This window comes from Mus musculus, chromosome 8, assembly GCF_000001635.26.
Source record: "Mus musculus strain C57BL/6J chromosome 8, GRCm38.p6 C57BL/6J".
In the NCBI taxonomy this organism is placed as follows: domain Eukaryota; kingdom Metazoa; phylum Chordata; class Mammalia; order Rodentia; family Muridae; genus Mus; species Mus musculus.
In genome coordinates, this window is record NC_000074.6 from 83,755,675 (window position 1) to 83,771,121 (window position 15,447).

Sequence of the window (15,447 nt, forward strand, 5' to 3'; positions counted from 1 at the left end):
TCCTCAAGCAAAATCCCAAACCCTCTGTGTGGCCTCAGTCCCTAGGCTGCACCCCTCTCTCCAGGCTCTTACACACTCCCTATGTTACCAGGGAAGCTAAGAACACTTACTGGTTTATTAGTCTCATTAATAGGACTTAGAAATGGACTCAGAAGGAAGCCTGGGGACAATTTAATTAGAATTTATGAGAAAAACCACAGAGCAGGAGAGTTGCAAATCTCGGCAGCTGCCTGGAGGAGGTGAGGTTGTACTTTCTGAGTGAGGGTCCAACACAGTCATCAAACAGCCTCGAGGCATAAGGTGGGAAGCCTGGAGGGTCAGGAAAAGCGTGTCTGGATTTTGGAAAAAGAGACAGAAAAAAGGAAAAGGAAAAGTTATGTTGTGCGTGTATGAGAGAGAAAGAAGTGGACACATTTAGCAGAACTCCATGGGAGTAGCTCTGGAACGGACAGCTTCGAGCAGGGGATTCTGGGAAGGAAAAGAGCTTTATCTGATTAAGGGGATAACTATTTCTCCAATCTCTTAACTTGGCTTGCATGAATTCCCCTTCCTGAGGTCACTGACAGACCCAACTGAATCAACTCTTTTTAAAGATTTTAATATTTTATGTTTGTGCCTGTGCATGTATGTGCGGGTGCCCTTTGAGGCCAGAAGTGGGCGCCAGGCTTGGAAGACCCACAGTGCTTTCCCCACCTTTTCATTCAGTCTTTTTCTTTTTCTTTATTTATTTTTAAATTATTGTATGTGTCTGGGTGTTTTGCCTGTGTATGACTGTGTAACATGTGCATGCAGTACTTACAGTAGCCAGAAGAGGGCACCATCCCCTGGAATTAGAGTTAGCTATTTGTAAACTGCCCTGTGGGTGCTGGGAATTGAACCCAGGTCCCTTTGGATAATTATTAAGGAATACTAGAAATAAAGAATAATCTTGGTGTCCACAAAGGGACACGCAAACAAAGCCAAAATAGCTTGGCAAGGCACACCTAACCCTGACCCCAACTCCGACCACGACCCCAACCTCAACCCCAACTCCAACCCCAACCCTAAACCCTAAACCCTAAACTCAAACCCAAACCCAAACCCAAACCCAAACCCAAACCCTAACCCTAACCCTAACCCTAACCCTAACCCAAACCCTAACCCTAACCCTAACTCTAACCCTAACCCTAACCCTAACCCTAACCCTAACCCAAACCCTAACCCTAACCCTAACCCTAACCCTAACCCAAACCCTAACCCTAACCCTAACCCTAACCCTAACCCTAACCCTAACCCTAACCCTAACCCTAACCCTAACCCTAACCCTAACCCTGATTTGGAAAAAAAGTGCTCAACAAAATCCAGGGCAGGCCCACAAGAACACTTAGTCAAGACTGTCTTTTACTCCCCATGTGTGGTGGCTCATCCTATTGGTTGGAGCGGGACTTTATCAGTGAAAAGGAGAAGCAGCAGACTCGGGAGAATCTGAGTCACAGGGGTGGGAGAGGTGGGGGGTGGGGTGGGGTGAGTAGGAGTGGCGGGTAGGGGGTGGGGTAAGTACCTTGATAGAAAGCACATGCACACAGGATTTGTCACAGGGAGGAGATAACAGTTAAGTCTCTCAGGCAGTCCAAATATCTGGGAACGAGATCTACCTGGATGTAGGAGGATTTCTGGTGGTTAGATAAAAGCCAGCATTCCTCTGGAACCTGTAAAACCAGTTTTCATCTATTGATTCTCATCTGTCCCTTTCCTTACCTGTGGTACCTGTCAGCATATCAAAGCACATACTGACCCCCAGGCTCCTTCAGTATCACACCCTGCCCTTTGCACCTTCTCCCCTACCTACAGCCCATCTACCTTTTTTTTTTTTGGTTTTTCGAGACAGGGTTTCTCTATATCCCTGGCTGTCCTGGAACTCACTCTGTAGACCAGGCTGGCCTCGAACTCAGAAATCCACCTGCCTCTGCCTCCCGAGTGCTGGGATTAAAGGCGTGCGCCACCATGCCCGGCTTACCAACTACCTTTTTATGACCCTCTATGCTCATTCTTCTCGCTCTTGCTATGCCTTAAGCTCTCCCACTGTGTTGGTCCGGGCTCTCTAGAGGATCATAACTTATAGAATACATTTCCCTATATGTCTATAAATATGTAGATACAGGGATAGACAGACAGATAGATAGATATTGGGGGAGGGGTTGAGACAAGGTTTCTCTGTGTAGCCCTGGCTGTTTTGGTACTCGCTCTGTAGATTAGGCTAGCCTCAAATTCACAGAGATCCACCTATCTCTGCCCTTGGAGTGCTGGGACTAAAGGTGTGAGCCCCTTCCTTGGCTTATTTTCATTTTTAATTACATGTATGCTTACACGTGGTGCAGGTTCTCTTGGAGGCCAGCCTGGTCTACAAAAGGAGTTCCAGGCTAGCCAAGATTACACAGCATGACTGTCTTGAACACAGCAGGCTGGGGAAATGGCCCAGTAGTTAAACTGCTCTTACAGAAGACCTCAGTTCAGTTCCCAGCATCCACACAAGGCAGACCATAGCCACAGTACCCAGCTCGAAGAGAACTTAGAGTTCTGCCAGCTTCTGCCTGGGGGCTGGGGGGGGGGGGCGGGATTAAAGGTGGCACTCTTGAGACTGTCTTGCTAAATTCTAATCTTCGGTGGTCACAATGTCACAAAGTACCCAGAATAGTACCAGAGGTGTTCTATTCTGTCCAGGCTTTAAGAGGGACAATGTTTACCTTCTTAGTGTTAGCAGAGAAACCACAGCTTGGAGCTTCAGTGGCCTTCAAGGCTGCACCTCCCACCTCTACCCCAGGACGCTTGCAGGGTTGTTCCTTCATGCAACGCTTCTCCCTGAGACACCCACATCCCTTCTCACCTCCTCCCTCAGCGGTTGGTGGAGGCCTCACCTGTCACTAAGGCCTCCAACCACACCGTCCTACTTAATCCTCCTGACCTTTCTTTCTTTCTTTCTTTCTTTCTTTCTTTCTTTCTTTCTTTCTTTCTTTCTTTCTTTCTTTCTTTCTTTCCTTCTTTCTTTCTTTCTTTCTTTTTTAATTTATTTATTTTAAGTATATGAGTACACTATATCTGTACAAATGGTTGTGAGCCTTCATATGGTTGTTGGGAATTGAGTTTTAGGACCTCTGCTTGCTGAGGTCAACCCCACTCACTCATTCCCTAAGATTTATTTATTATTATACATAAGTACACTGTAGCTGCCTGTCTTCAGACACACCAGAAGAAGGCTGAGAGGGTTTCAGATCTCACTATGGGTGGTTGCTGGGATTTGAACTCAGAACCTTTGGAAGAGCAGTCAGTGTTCTTTTCCATTGAGCCATCTTGACAGTCCCCCTCCTGCCATTTCTGATGCTGTGAGCTCTGTCTGTCTCTCTGTCATTCTTAGTTTTTAAAGACAGAGCCTCACAATGTGGTGTAGGCTGTCCTTTCCTTGCCTGCCTTGTGCTAGGATGACAGGCATACATGACTTTACCCGTGTCTCCTCTCTCTCTCTCTCTCTCTCTCTCTCTCTCTCTCTCTCTCTCTCTCTCTCTCTCTCTCTCGTGTGTGTGTGTGTGTGTGTGTGTGTGTGCAGGCACGCATGAATGTTTTGTCTACATTTATGGTAGGCACCTAGTACAAGAAATTAATTATTCCCTGTATTTTGGTATTTTGTTAACATGGGTTAAGCTGAGCCTGCCTTCCTGGGGGGTGGCTCCTTGGCCTGGTTCCATTGGAATGTTAAGTCTGCACCCAGGCCAGAGATTTTATTCTCATGACCCAGGCAGAGGTGCTTAGCCAGTTTCTCCCTAACAGGCGTTAACTGGAACTTTAACATTCTAGTTCCCTAGAATCATTTAGGAACTAGACCAGAGTGCAGAGCTCCCCAAACACTTTGGCATCTTTGGCCTCTAGCAAGGATGAAGCTGCCAAGAGTCCCAAGGACTTCCCTGGCTTTTAGTCAGAGAAAGAAATGGCTTGCTTTTCTTTGCAGTCTTTATACTCTCAACTTCCAGGCCAGTTTCTACCTCCTATTCTCATTACCCCTCCTTCCCCTGATGAGGTAACCCTAAAGGTCATTAAAGGATTGGAGTAATGAATGGTCTGGCTTTCTTCCAGCTGCATTTGGGGCATCAGGTGTGTCAGTTTGGGGGGCCTATCTAAAAGGCCCCAATTATCAGATGTAGGCAGAAAAGGAGATGTTTGGTGTCTGGAAAGGGACCTGAAGAGAAACAAAGACAATAGTTATTAGCACCACAGATCTTAGGCAGAGAACCAGGCGAAACTAAAGCACAGACAATTCTATAACACCCTAATCAGGCAGGCGTGCAGTGTATGCCTTTAGTCCCAGCACTTAGTGGCAGAAGCTCTGTTGAATTTGAGGCTAGCCTGGTCTATGCCAGGGATACGTAGAGGAACCCTGCCAGACAAAGTTAAAGGGGAAAAAATCCCAGTGGAGTTCATCAGAGCCCTTGTGGGTTTACAAGACCCCAAGACCCCCATCTATTGGGCTCCTTGTTTTTCTTTGGACTCTAGGGTTGGTCCCAGGGTGGTGCACCCCAACCTGCTTTCATGCCCTATGATAGCTATCACATCAGTTAGAAATCAGCATGATGTCCTTCCCAACAGCTTCTAGGTACAGAAGAAGAGTATTTAGCAACCATCTAACCTTGAGGTTAGAATATAGTGGATTTGCTTCTGGGTCCAGGGTTGTTACAATGAACCAAGTCTGCCAAGTCTGAAGTCTTTTATATGGGCAACATTTTTTTTTCAATGAGCAATTGGTGAGATATAGTTATCTAAATGGCATGTTATACAGAGTCACATCTAAGGCAATATATATGTATATGTATGTATATATATATACATACATACACATATATTCATATATACACATATATACATATATATACATATATACACATATACATATATGTGTGTGTATATATATATATCTCAAACCCAGCAGTGGCATCTGTTGTAGGCAGGAACAGCTGACCTTACTATGAACATGGCTGCTGTTTGTCTCAGGGTAATGATGTGTGACACCAGTTTAATAAAGACGAATAGAAACTTCATACATAAGATAATACAATAAACTAATACTACTTGGGACATAATGTTAAACTGCGAGGCTTTCCCAGGTAAACTTTACAGAAAGCACAAGACAGTGTATATACAGTACACGGGGTCCCTGCCAGAGCTGTGTTCTTGGTTGTGAATGAGTGTATATAACAAATAACACCGCAAAATATCACCAAGCAGATGGTTACAGCATCCAGCAAGGTTCACGAGGAATCCCCCATTCAAACCATGATGCTCCAGTTTCTAGGGAGAGATTTTTACACATAGGGTCCCTCTATCTTCTCCATGGATAAGCAACCCATTAGCTTTTTCAACACAGACACCTTTATGTCATGTGATAAATAATAGTGTATACAAAAGTATTGTTCCTTTACAAAAGTGAACCCATTGGTTCATACTGGAAAAGAGACTTGCTGTTGAATCTGGAGACAGCTAGATGGACTGAAACACCTGACTCCCTTTCTTTCTTCTTCTTCTTCTTCTTCTTCTTCTTCTTCTTCTTCTTCTTCTTCTTCTTCTTCTTCTTCTTCTTCTTCTTCTTCTTCTTCTTCTTCTTCTTCTTCTTCTTCTTCTTCTCCTCTTCCTCCTCCTCCTCCTCCTTCTTTTTTAATTTCTTTTATTTATTATTATATATAAGTACACTGTAGCTGTCTTCAGACACACCAGAAGAGGGCATCAGATCTCATTACGGGTGGTTGTGAGCCACCATATGGCTGCTAGGATTTGAACTCAGGACCTTTGGAGAACAGTCAGTGCTCTTACCTGCTGCGCCATCTCACCAGTCCTCCCTTACTTTTTTATGACTGGTATAGATTGGACCTCTATTCGATTGTGCATTGGGAAAAGGGATTAGGGGGAGAAAGAAATGTGTGTGTGCACATGTGCACGCACATCCTATATCAGACAGAACACCTGTTTTGAAAGCTCACCCCTGACATCTCTATTGCTGATGAATGGCAGTCAGCACCCATAACTGAAGATCAAGCCAACAGAAATACTTGCATTTACAAATGTGAAAACTGGAACCCTCCATGACTAGACTTGGGGTGACCAATACCCAGTCAGTGACCAATACCCAGGTATATCTGCAAACAAAGGCAAACACCTGAAAATACGTAGTAAGTACCCTCTTTCCTATAAAGAGATTCGGTAGTAGGACCTACAATACTCTGGCTGCCATTTCTAGATCTTCTAGTTTGTATTCAGGCCAGGCCTGTGTACAGAAAACTACCAGACATTTCTTTTTTTCTTTGTGTGCATGAGTGTTTGGCCAGTGTGTGTCTATGTGCCCTGTGGGTGCAGGGAATCGAGCCCAGGTCCTCTTCAGGGTCATCCAGCATGAATCTCTGAGCACCTCACTGCTTCCGACATTTCTTTCTTAAGGCCCATGGGTGGACGAGATCCCCATGGGTAAGATACAGTACAGGAGTGTCCATTGACAACGACCCATCTGTAAGACAAGACATATTGGAATGCCTTCCAGATCTTCTTTGTCCCCCTCTGCAAAGCATCTTCCTCTCAGGTTAGCCACTGTACTGATGCGACACCTGTGCCTCCCCCTCCCTCGTTTGCCACCATGAAGAAGACAAAGTTGGATCCACTTATCCACCTCTCCAGCAGTGACTCTAATGCTTGTGACCTTACTGGAGTCTCTCTGTGTCTTGCCTGGCTGGTTTTAACCTGTTTGTGCTGGATCCGCATGCAGCATAACTCCTGAGGGAAAATAAATCCTCATATATTCAAAGAAATCAGTTACCGTCTAATGACCATGTAAGTGAGGGAGGAATTGGCACCTTTGTGAGTTAACCTCCCAGTATTTCCTTTGAATTTTCCCCTCGACCCTTTTCTTCACATTTATGAGCTATCAATTCCTCTTACATTTCTCAGTCTCACCAGGAGGCAAGCATGAGAGCACTCAGACGAAACCCTCTTTTCTGTAAGTCAGGCTGCCTCAGTTAGAAAAGACTTAGCATACTTTACCCCCACACAATCTTGGATTAAGTATGGGAGTTTAGAGAATGTGGGACACAGAAAACTTGGGAAAATAACACAAAGTGTCACCTCCTACGGATCCTATAGAAGGGAAATCCCCGGAGGGAGGGCTCAGGGGCACCTGGAAGTTTATGGGAGCTGTCATTCTGGTGTATGCCATGCGGTTACATCAACGAAGACAGTGATGGAATCATGTGGCATCCACCATCTTTATGACGACGTCACAAATAGAATAATTCCGAAAAAGGCAGCGTCAAAATGTTCTTTTTCCTTAGCACGTTTATGTCACTGAATTTGAAAGTAAAAACCCAAGCGGCTTCTTTCCCCCGGATGATGTCCCATCCTGGCATAGCTTGTGCTCAGTGCCCTTTTATGGGAGTTTCTTATACCCAGCGTCAGGCCAAAGACAGGCCTGAAGCCCTAGCCGATCCAGCCGCACAGGAACACTGGACCGCTCGCCACAGTACCTCTTACCTTTGGTTTGTGCACAGGGTGTTCCCGTGGGCTGGCCCTTCCTGCATCCATAGAGACTTCTAAACCCTGGGGTTTTTTTGTCGGTGTGGAGGGTACCAGAGGACACACACGCATGGACACACACACACACACACACACACACACACACACACATGCTGGTGGAACACCAGGGCGTTTCCCTGGATGGGGTCTGAAGCACTCCTCCATGTGAGCTAGGATCTTGGATGAGCTCCCAAATTGTAAGAAATAAATTCAGGGTGGGAAGAGACCACTATTCCAACTGTAGAGTCTAGAAAAGGAAGAACAACAGAACTTTAGTCCTCACCAAGAGGGTGCCCTCGGAAGAACAAACACAACAGAGACGGGAAGTTTGGGTTTTATTCTAACTCAGGTAGTGACTGCATCTTTTCCCCATTGGCTGGGGCGGACCTCACGCTCTTATCCGATTGGCTGGTTTTAAAAGAATTGACACACCAGAAATGATGGAGGAAAGGGAAAGAGGTCACTGCTCCAGACCGTCACACTTTTAGACTATGGCTGGAGAGATGGCTCAGCAGTAAAGAGAATGCTCTTCCAGAGGTCCTGAGTTCAATTCCCAGCAACCACATAATGGCTCACAACCATCTGTAATGGGACCTGATGCTTTCTTCTGGTGTATCTGAAGACAGCGACAATGTACTCAACATACATAAATAAATAAATCTAAAAAATTTTTAGACTAGAACTGTGGGCCTTTGTTAACAAAGGTATTACCAGGTGTTTAAGCATTTGCATAAAATTCTTACACAGTAGGAAAGGTAAAAGTTTCGAGTTTCTTGTTCTAAACACGTCTAATATATTTGATAGAGAAGACTCATTTAATATTTCTAATCTAGTGCCCTGTAAACAGGTGTGTCGCACACCTGTCATCTCAGCACTTGGGAGACAGAGGCAAGAGGGTCAAGAGCTCGGGGTCATCCTCGGCTACACAACAAGTGTGAGGATAGCCTGGGCTAACTGAGGAGATGAATTACTGAGAAAGCCCCACCACTACCACACACACACTCTGGGTACTCAGGTCACAGCAGCTGCTGCCCCATGCTGCAGGGGCAGAAAGCCAGGAACCTGGGGTTCCCTGGATGGCCTGCTTGCCCAGCTGCCAAACTTCAGGTCCCTTCTCAAAGAACAAATGGAGCTGGAGAGGTAGCTCGGTGGTCCACAGCGCTGGCTGCTCTCGCACAGAACCTGGATTCAGTTCCAGCACCTGCACGACATCTCATACCTGCTCAGTTCCAGAGCGCCCAACGCCCTTTTGTGGCCTTCATGTATACCAGGCACAGATGTGGCCACAGACATGCATGCAGGCACTCACATATTTTGGAGACAGTCTCTGGATGTGTAGGCCTGGCTGACCTACAACTCAGAGATGTGCCTGCCACCACTACACAAGTGCTGAGATTAAAGGTGTGTGCTGTCATGCCCAATAAATAAATAAATAAATAAATAAATAAATAAATAAATAAACCTTAACCTGTGGAACAATACCTGGAAATTTCCCCCTGATCCCACAAGGGAGGACACACGCTTGCAAGGAAGCAAAAGCAATAGTGAATATTAAATGCCTTCAGGATATTTAAAACAATTACATTTTATTTATTGTTGGGGGGAGCCACCGGTAAGGTAGAGAAGCTGTGGTGGTTTGAATATGCATGGCCCATGGGAGGTGGCAATGTTAGGAGGTGTGGCTTTGTTGGAGGAAGTGCATCACAGTAGGGGGTGGGCTTTGAGGTCCTATGCTATAGCTCTGCCCAGTTCAGAAGAGAGTCTCCTCCTGGCTGCCCTCAGTTCTAGATGTAGAACTCTCAGTCTTCTCAAGCACCATGTCTGCATGCCATCATGATTCCTGCCATGACAATGGACTGAACCTCTGAACTGTAAGCCAGTCCCAATTACATGTTTTCTTTTATAAGCGTTGTCTTGGTCATGGTATCTCAATGACCAAGCAATGCAAACCCTAACTAAGCTAGCCATCCAGGAATGGCTCTCGAACTTCAGCAAACAGTCCAGGGGCTGAGCTCAGACCACCAGGCTCATTTGGGAAAAACCTTTACTGGTTGAGCCATATTTTGTAAAATTCAAAATTAATGAAAAAAAAAAGGCAGACCCAAGATAATTAATTAAACATTCACTGTTTGAAATAAAGTTCAGGGGCTGGAGAGATGGCTCAGCAGTTAAGGGCACTGACTGCTCTTCCAAAGATCCTGAGTTCAAATCCTAGCAACCATCCGAAATGAGATCTGACGCCCTCTTCTGGTGTGTCTGAAGACAGCTACAGTGTACTAATATAATAATAATAAATAAATAATAATATAATAAATAAATCTTAAGAAAAAAAGAAAGAAAGGAAGGAAGGAAAGAAGGAAGGAAGGAAGGAAGGAAGGAAGGAAGGAAGAAAGAAAGAAAGAAAGAAAGAAAGAAAGAAAGAAAGAAAGAAAGAAAGAAAGAAAGAAAGAAAGAAAGAAAGAGGTGGTGTACACCTTTAATCCCAGTGGCAGGCAGAGGCAGACAGATCCTTGTGAGTTTAAGGCCAGCCTGGTCTACAAGAGCAAGGTCCAGGACAGCCAAGGCTACACCTAGAAACCTTATCTCAAAAGGGGGTAGGATTTGGTCTTTATCTGCATTACTTCCTTCTGGTGTCTCCCCTACTAAAGACTTATGCATTCTGCTTAGGAGGTTGCTGCCAGAGGGAACTGACACCCTGACAGCCAGATATGGGGTCACACAATAATCCCAGCAGTGGAGAGGCTGCAGGAGGAGGGGGGGTTGGAGGAGAAAGAGCCTGTTTAGTGACACAGAGCCAGCTCCCTCACCTCAGGGTGAGAGCCTGTGTGTTCTCTGTAAAGTTCGTTCCTTCAGTAGCCCAGAGGCCCAAAGCAGCCGTATGCTTGAGCTGCTGTGCCTGTGTGTTTTCTGTTGCTGGCAGCCCAGCATCATAGACTGTGTGAGTTTTAAACAAAGTTTTCTTAAGGTCAAGTTTATGGTCCAAGGAAAGGGGAGCCACCACTGAATGGCAGAGTCCTGAGGCAGTGTCACTTGTCACAAGAGATAGGAGCTTGCAGGAGACCTAACCAGAGTCACCAAAGCTGACCTGCTCTTACAAAGATCTGCTCTGCCTGCACAACTAGACTGACTGGAGGATCTGCTGGGTCCTGCTCTGACCAATAATCAAGATCAGATTTTAGTAGGAAGGGTGGGATATTGCTCAGAGGTTGGGCTTCTACCTTCAGTGAGGGGCTGGGAGTGTGGCTCAGTGATAGATCACCTTCCATCATATTCCAGGCCTCATGTTCTATCCCTGTCATGGGAAAAATAACCCACATGGCAGCTCACTATCATTTCCAACTCTAACTCCTGTGAGATCTACCGCTCTCTTCTGGACTCCACAAGCACTGCATGCACATGGCACACAGACAGCCATACAGGCAAAACACCAACATACAACATTAGAAACGTACAAGTCTTTGGTTGTTTATTTTACTGGTGACTGGGTCTTACTACGCATCCCTGGATAGTGTGGAACTCACTACATAGACCAGGCTTGCCTTCAGCTCAGAGGTCCACATCCTTTTCTTTCAAGATTTATTTTCATTTTTAATTGTGTGTGTGTGTGTGTGTGTGTGTGTGTGTGTGTGTGCATGTGAGTGCAGGTGCCCTTAGATACCAGAAGAGGGCAGCAGATTCCCTGGAAGTGGAGTTAAGGTGGTTATGAGCCACTCAATGTGGCTGCTAGGAACCAGTGCAGCTCCCTTGTAATAGCAGCAAATCCTCTCCACTGCGAAGCCATCTCTCCAGCCCCAGCAGCTCCTTTTCTTTTCTCATCTTTTTTTCTTTTAAGATTCATTCATTTATTTATTTAATGTATACGAGTACACTGTCGCTGTCTTCAGACACACCAGAAGAGGGCGCCAGAGCCCATCACAGATGGTTGTGAGCCACCTTATGGTTGCTGGGAATTGACTAGCAACTCCTTCTCTTAGCTTAGAAATTATTTTGTTTATTTTGTTGTTATTGTTTTGTCCTGTTGAGACAGGGTTTCTCTGTGTGGCTATTCTGGAACCCACTCTGTAGACCAGGCTGGCCTTCAACTCACAGAGATCAGCCTGCCTCTGCCTCCCACGTGCTGGGATTAAAGGTGTGCACCACCACACTATCGCCTCACTGTTTTTGTTATTTTTATTTTTAATTATTCTTCTCATTTTAATTTTTAGGCTCTCACTCTTTCTTGTGTGTGTGTGTGAGAGAGAGACAGAGACAGAGACAGGGTCACACTCTGTTGTCAGAGTCACGCTGATGGCCCGGGAGATGCTCTGCTGGTAACTGGTTTATCATGCCAGTGCAAGGGCCTGAGTTCAACCCCAGAACCACATGACAAGGCTGTGGTACACTTCCTTGTAATCTCAGCGCTGTGTGGTGGAGGGAAGCAGGTGCCTGCTGCTCCTTGGAAAGTCAGCCTGACCAACTTGGTTTGGCCCTGTCTCAAAAAACTGGGGGAAAAAGGTATTCAGTTTACAGTTCTTAGAGTTCAAGACCAAGGCACAGTGTTAGACCTGGGTCGGGTCTGGTGAGAACTCTGCCATTGGTGGAATTACAGTAGTGGAAATGTGTGCTGAGACAGGAGACCACAACACAGGACAAGATGCCCGAGGGAGACTGGGTCCAGCAGCCCCTTCCAGGGTAGGTGACCTGAGGAGCCAGCACTAAATTACCTCCCCCACCCTCTCTCCCTCTCTTGATGTGTGTGTGTGTGTATGTACTCATGTGGATATAGCTGTGAATGTACATACATGTTTATACATGTGCAGGTGAATGGTCATTCCTCAGGAGATGTCCACCTTGTGGTTTGAGACAGATATCTCATTGGTCTGGGGCCCACCAAGTAGACCAGGCTGGCTGCCCAGTGAGCCCCAGGGATCCTCTGTCTCCAGCTCGCCAGAGCTAGGATTATAAACATGACCTCCTCCTCCATGTCCAGATTTTTAATTTATATTTTGAAGATTTATTTTTTATTATTTTTAATTGTGTGTGTGTATGTGTGCCTGTGTGCATGTGTATATGTGTGCGTGTGTCTGTGTGTGTGTCTGTGTGTGTCCGTGTGTGTGTGTGTGTGTATGTGTGTGTGTGTCTGTGTGCATGTGTGTATGTGTGCGTGTGTCTGTCTGTGTGTCTGTGTGTGTGTGTGTGTGTGTGTGTGTGTGTGTGTGTGTGTGTGTGTGTGTGTGCACATGAGTACAGGTGCCCCTGGAGGACAGAGGGTATTTGCTCCCCTGGAGCTGGAATTCCAGTCAGTTGTGTGCCAACTGATATGGGTGCTGGGAACTGTGGGGGAGAGGAGGAAGCCCTGAGACAAGGTGCAAGCAACAGATTAAATCCTGAGTGAATATGTATTGTTGATATGGGTGTGGCCACATTTAGGACCCCGGTGCCTCATGGGATTGGCAAAGTCCATCCCGGGTAAAGGCAAAGCCTTCTTTCTTCTGGTCCAAGATCAGTGTTTATGATCCATTCACCAGGGCGTATAAACACTGTCAACCACAGCTTCCTCCTCTGGAAGCTTCCTCCTCTGCAGTCCGGGCTGCTCCTCTGCAGAGACCTCCTACTGAGATTAGCTGTACAGCATGAGTGTCTCCTCAGTTTAGATATACAGGGCAAGCACGCTGAGTTTCTGGACAGAGTTGTTGTAGCGATTGGTGGATTGGTGTTTTCTTTCAGAGCAAGCACAGTCCACCCAAACCCAGCTTTTCTGGGCATGGCTCTCTCTCTCTCTCTCTCTCTCTCTCTCTCTCTCTCTCTCTCTCTCTCTCTCTCTCTCTCTCTCTCTGTGTGTGTGTGTGTGTGTGTGTGTGTGTGTGTGTGTGTGTCCTTCCATTGTCCCCTCAGTGCCCCATCTAGGCCCTGAAGCTGTGCAGAGCATGGTCCTCTGGAAGAGCACACAGCTCTTAACCACTGAGCCGTCTCTCCAGCCCTGAGCCTCACCTTGTAAAGATTTATTCATGTATATGGGTGTTCTGCCTGCATGTATGTTTGTACACTATATGCATGCCTGGTGCTCTCAGAAGTCAGAAGAGGGCCCTGAATCCCCCACACCAGAGTTAACGATGGCTGTGAGCTGCCTTGTGCTGGGAACAGAGCCTGGGTCTTCTGCAAGAGCAACAAACGCTTGACCTCTTGAGCCCCATGTCCAGTGTTTCAGGCAGGCTCTGGGGATTGGAACTGAACTCTGCTCCATGAGCCTGCACCATCTCCCACCCCACCAAGTTGCATCTTTTCAAGTTCCTACCATTTCAGTGCCCAGTTGCCATGGACCAAACCTCAAATACAGAAGCCCAAGAGGACAGAGACATCTCAGCTACCCCAGGGAAGGCAGGGCCTTCTGCCATCCATCGTCCTCCATTTCCCATTCCTGCCGTGCAGCTCAGTCAGCAGCCCAGATCTTCAGGCCTCAAGCTGGGGGTGGGGGTGGGGGTGGGGCTCAGGACCCTTTTCTTTCTGTCACCGGATCCACAGGTGACAGAAAGAGCTCTAGTGTGACTTTAGATAGCCAGCCTCCCTCCTCTCCTTACCCGAGCTGATTCATGTGACCTTGGCTCTCTGCTGGTATACTCAATCGTACCTCAAGGCCTTTGTAGTTGTTATTCTCCACCTGGAGCTTTGTCCCCAGATATCATGCACTTCAGGGTCTCAGGCCAGTCTGCGGTGCAGGTGTTGGCAGAGGATAAAAGCTGAGTCTGGAGGCTGGCTTAGGCGGGCACCACGTTCCTTCCTATTCCAACTTTAACATAATTGTAATGATAGGTATGGCATTCTCTCTCTCTCTCTCTCTCTCTCTCTCTCTCTCTCTGTGAGTGTGTGTATGTTTATGTATGTATACGTGTGCCAGCTAGAGGTGTCTTTCTCAATCACAGCCCATACTTTTATTTTCCCCTTGAGACAAAGTCTTTCTATGTCCTATGTCCTCCTGGCTGTCCTGGATGTCACTATGTAGACCAGTATCACAGAGAATCCCCTATGTTTGCCTCCCAAGTGCTGGGACTATAAGCATGTGTCACTGTCCCTGGCCTGTATTTTTTTTAACTACCTAATTGTGGAAGGCACAGAGGGTGTGCTCCTTTGTATATGCTTGGCTCTGGGAGTGGCACTAAGAGGAGGTGTGGCCTTGTTGGAGTAGGTGTGTCACAATGGACATGGGCTTTAATACCTTCATCCTAGCTGCCTGGAAGCCAATCTTCTCCTGTTTGCCTTCAGATGAAGATGTAGAACTTTTAGCATCTCCTGCACCATGCCTGTCGGGATGCTGCCATGCTCCTGCCTTGACGATAATGGACTGAACCTCTGAACCTGCAAGCCAGCCCCAATTAAATGTTGTCCTTATAAGAGTTGTCCTGGTCCTAGTGTCTCTTCACAGCAGGAAAATCCTAACTAAGACAGAGGTCTCAGACAAATGCTCACAGATAAGTACTAGGGAGCCAAGCATCATAAACACAGAGCTGTGTCTGCAAAGGGAGAGTCCTATAACCTGTTTTCTGCCCAGAAGCCTGGGAGAGGATGTGGCTAACAGCCTGATGATCTCTGTACTATCTGTGTCTACACTGGATCCTTCCCCAAACTGTTATCATGAGCTTGCCAATCTACAAGAAACTATCTTTATGGAAATTGTCACATGTCGTTAATCAACAGACCCCATCTTTATAGAAACGGTCACATTTACTTTACAAAGAGCTTCAATGTAGTCATGTCTTAAGTGTTATTGTGCACACAGGATTGACTTAATTATCACCAGGAAATTTTCACCAGATTGTACTGTGCTTAAATGTGCCTAAAATAAACTGGTTGGGGTCAGACTCCCAAAGTTTGAACCAGCACAGCTACTTAGTC

The 15,447-nt window shown here is 46.4% G+C and overlaps 2 long non-coding RNA genes across 2 annotated transcripts; both read right to left on the reverse strand.

Moving 5' to 3' along the window:
- Positions 1 to 6,344: 6,344 nt before the first annotated feature.
- Gm42030 lies at positions 6,345 to 7,267 on the reverse strand. The gene is made up of 3 exons (XR_878997.1): positions 7,184 to 7,267; positions 6,680 to 6,783; positions 6,345 to 6,520 (listed from the first exon to the last, which is right to left on the reverse strand). It is a non-coding gene; the product is annotated as a predicted gene, 42030 (long non-coding RNA).
- Positions 7,268 to 7,714: 447 nt separating this feature from the next.
- Positions 7,715 to 14,694, reverse strand: Gm51542. The gene is made up of 3 exons (XR_003947414.1): positions 14,651 to 14,694; positions 14,186 to 14,344; positions 7,715 to 7,825 (listed from the first exon to the last, which is right to left on the reverse strand). It is a non-coding gene; the product is annotated as a predicted gene, 51542 (long non-coding RNA).
- Positions 14,695 to 15,447: the final 753 nt, after the last annotated feature.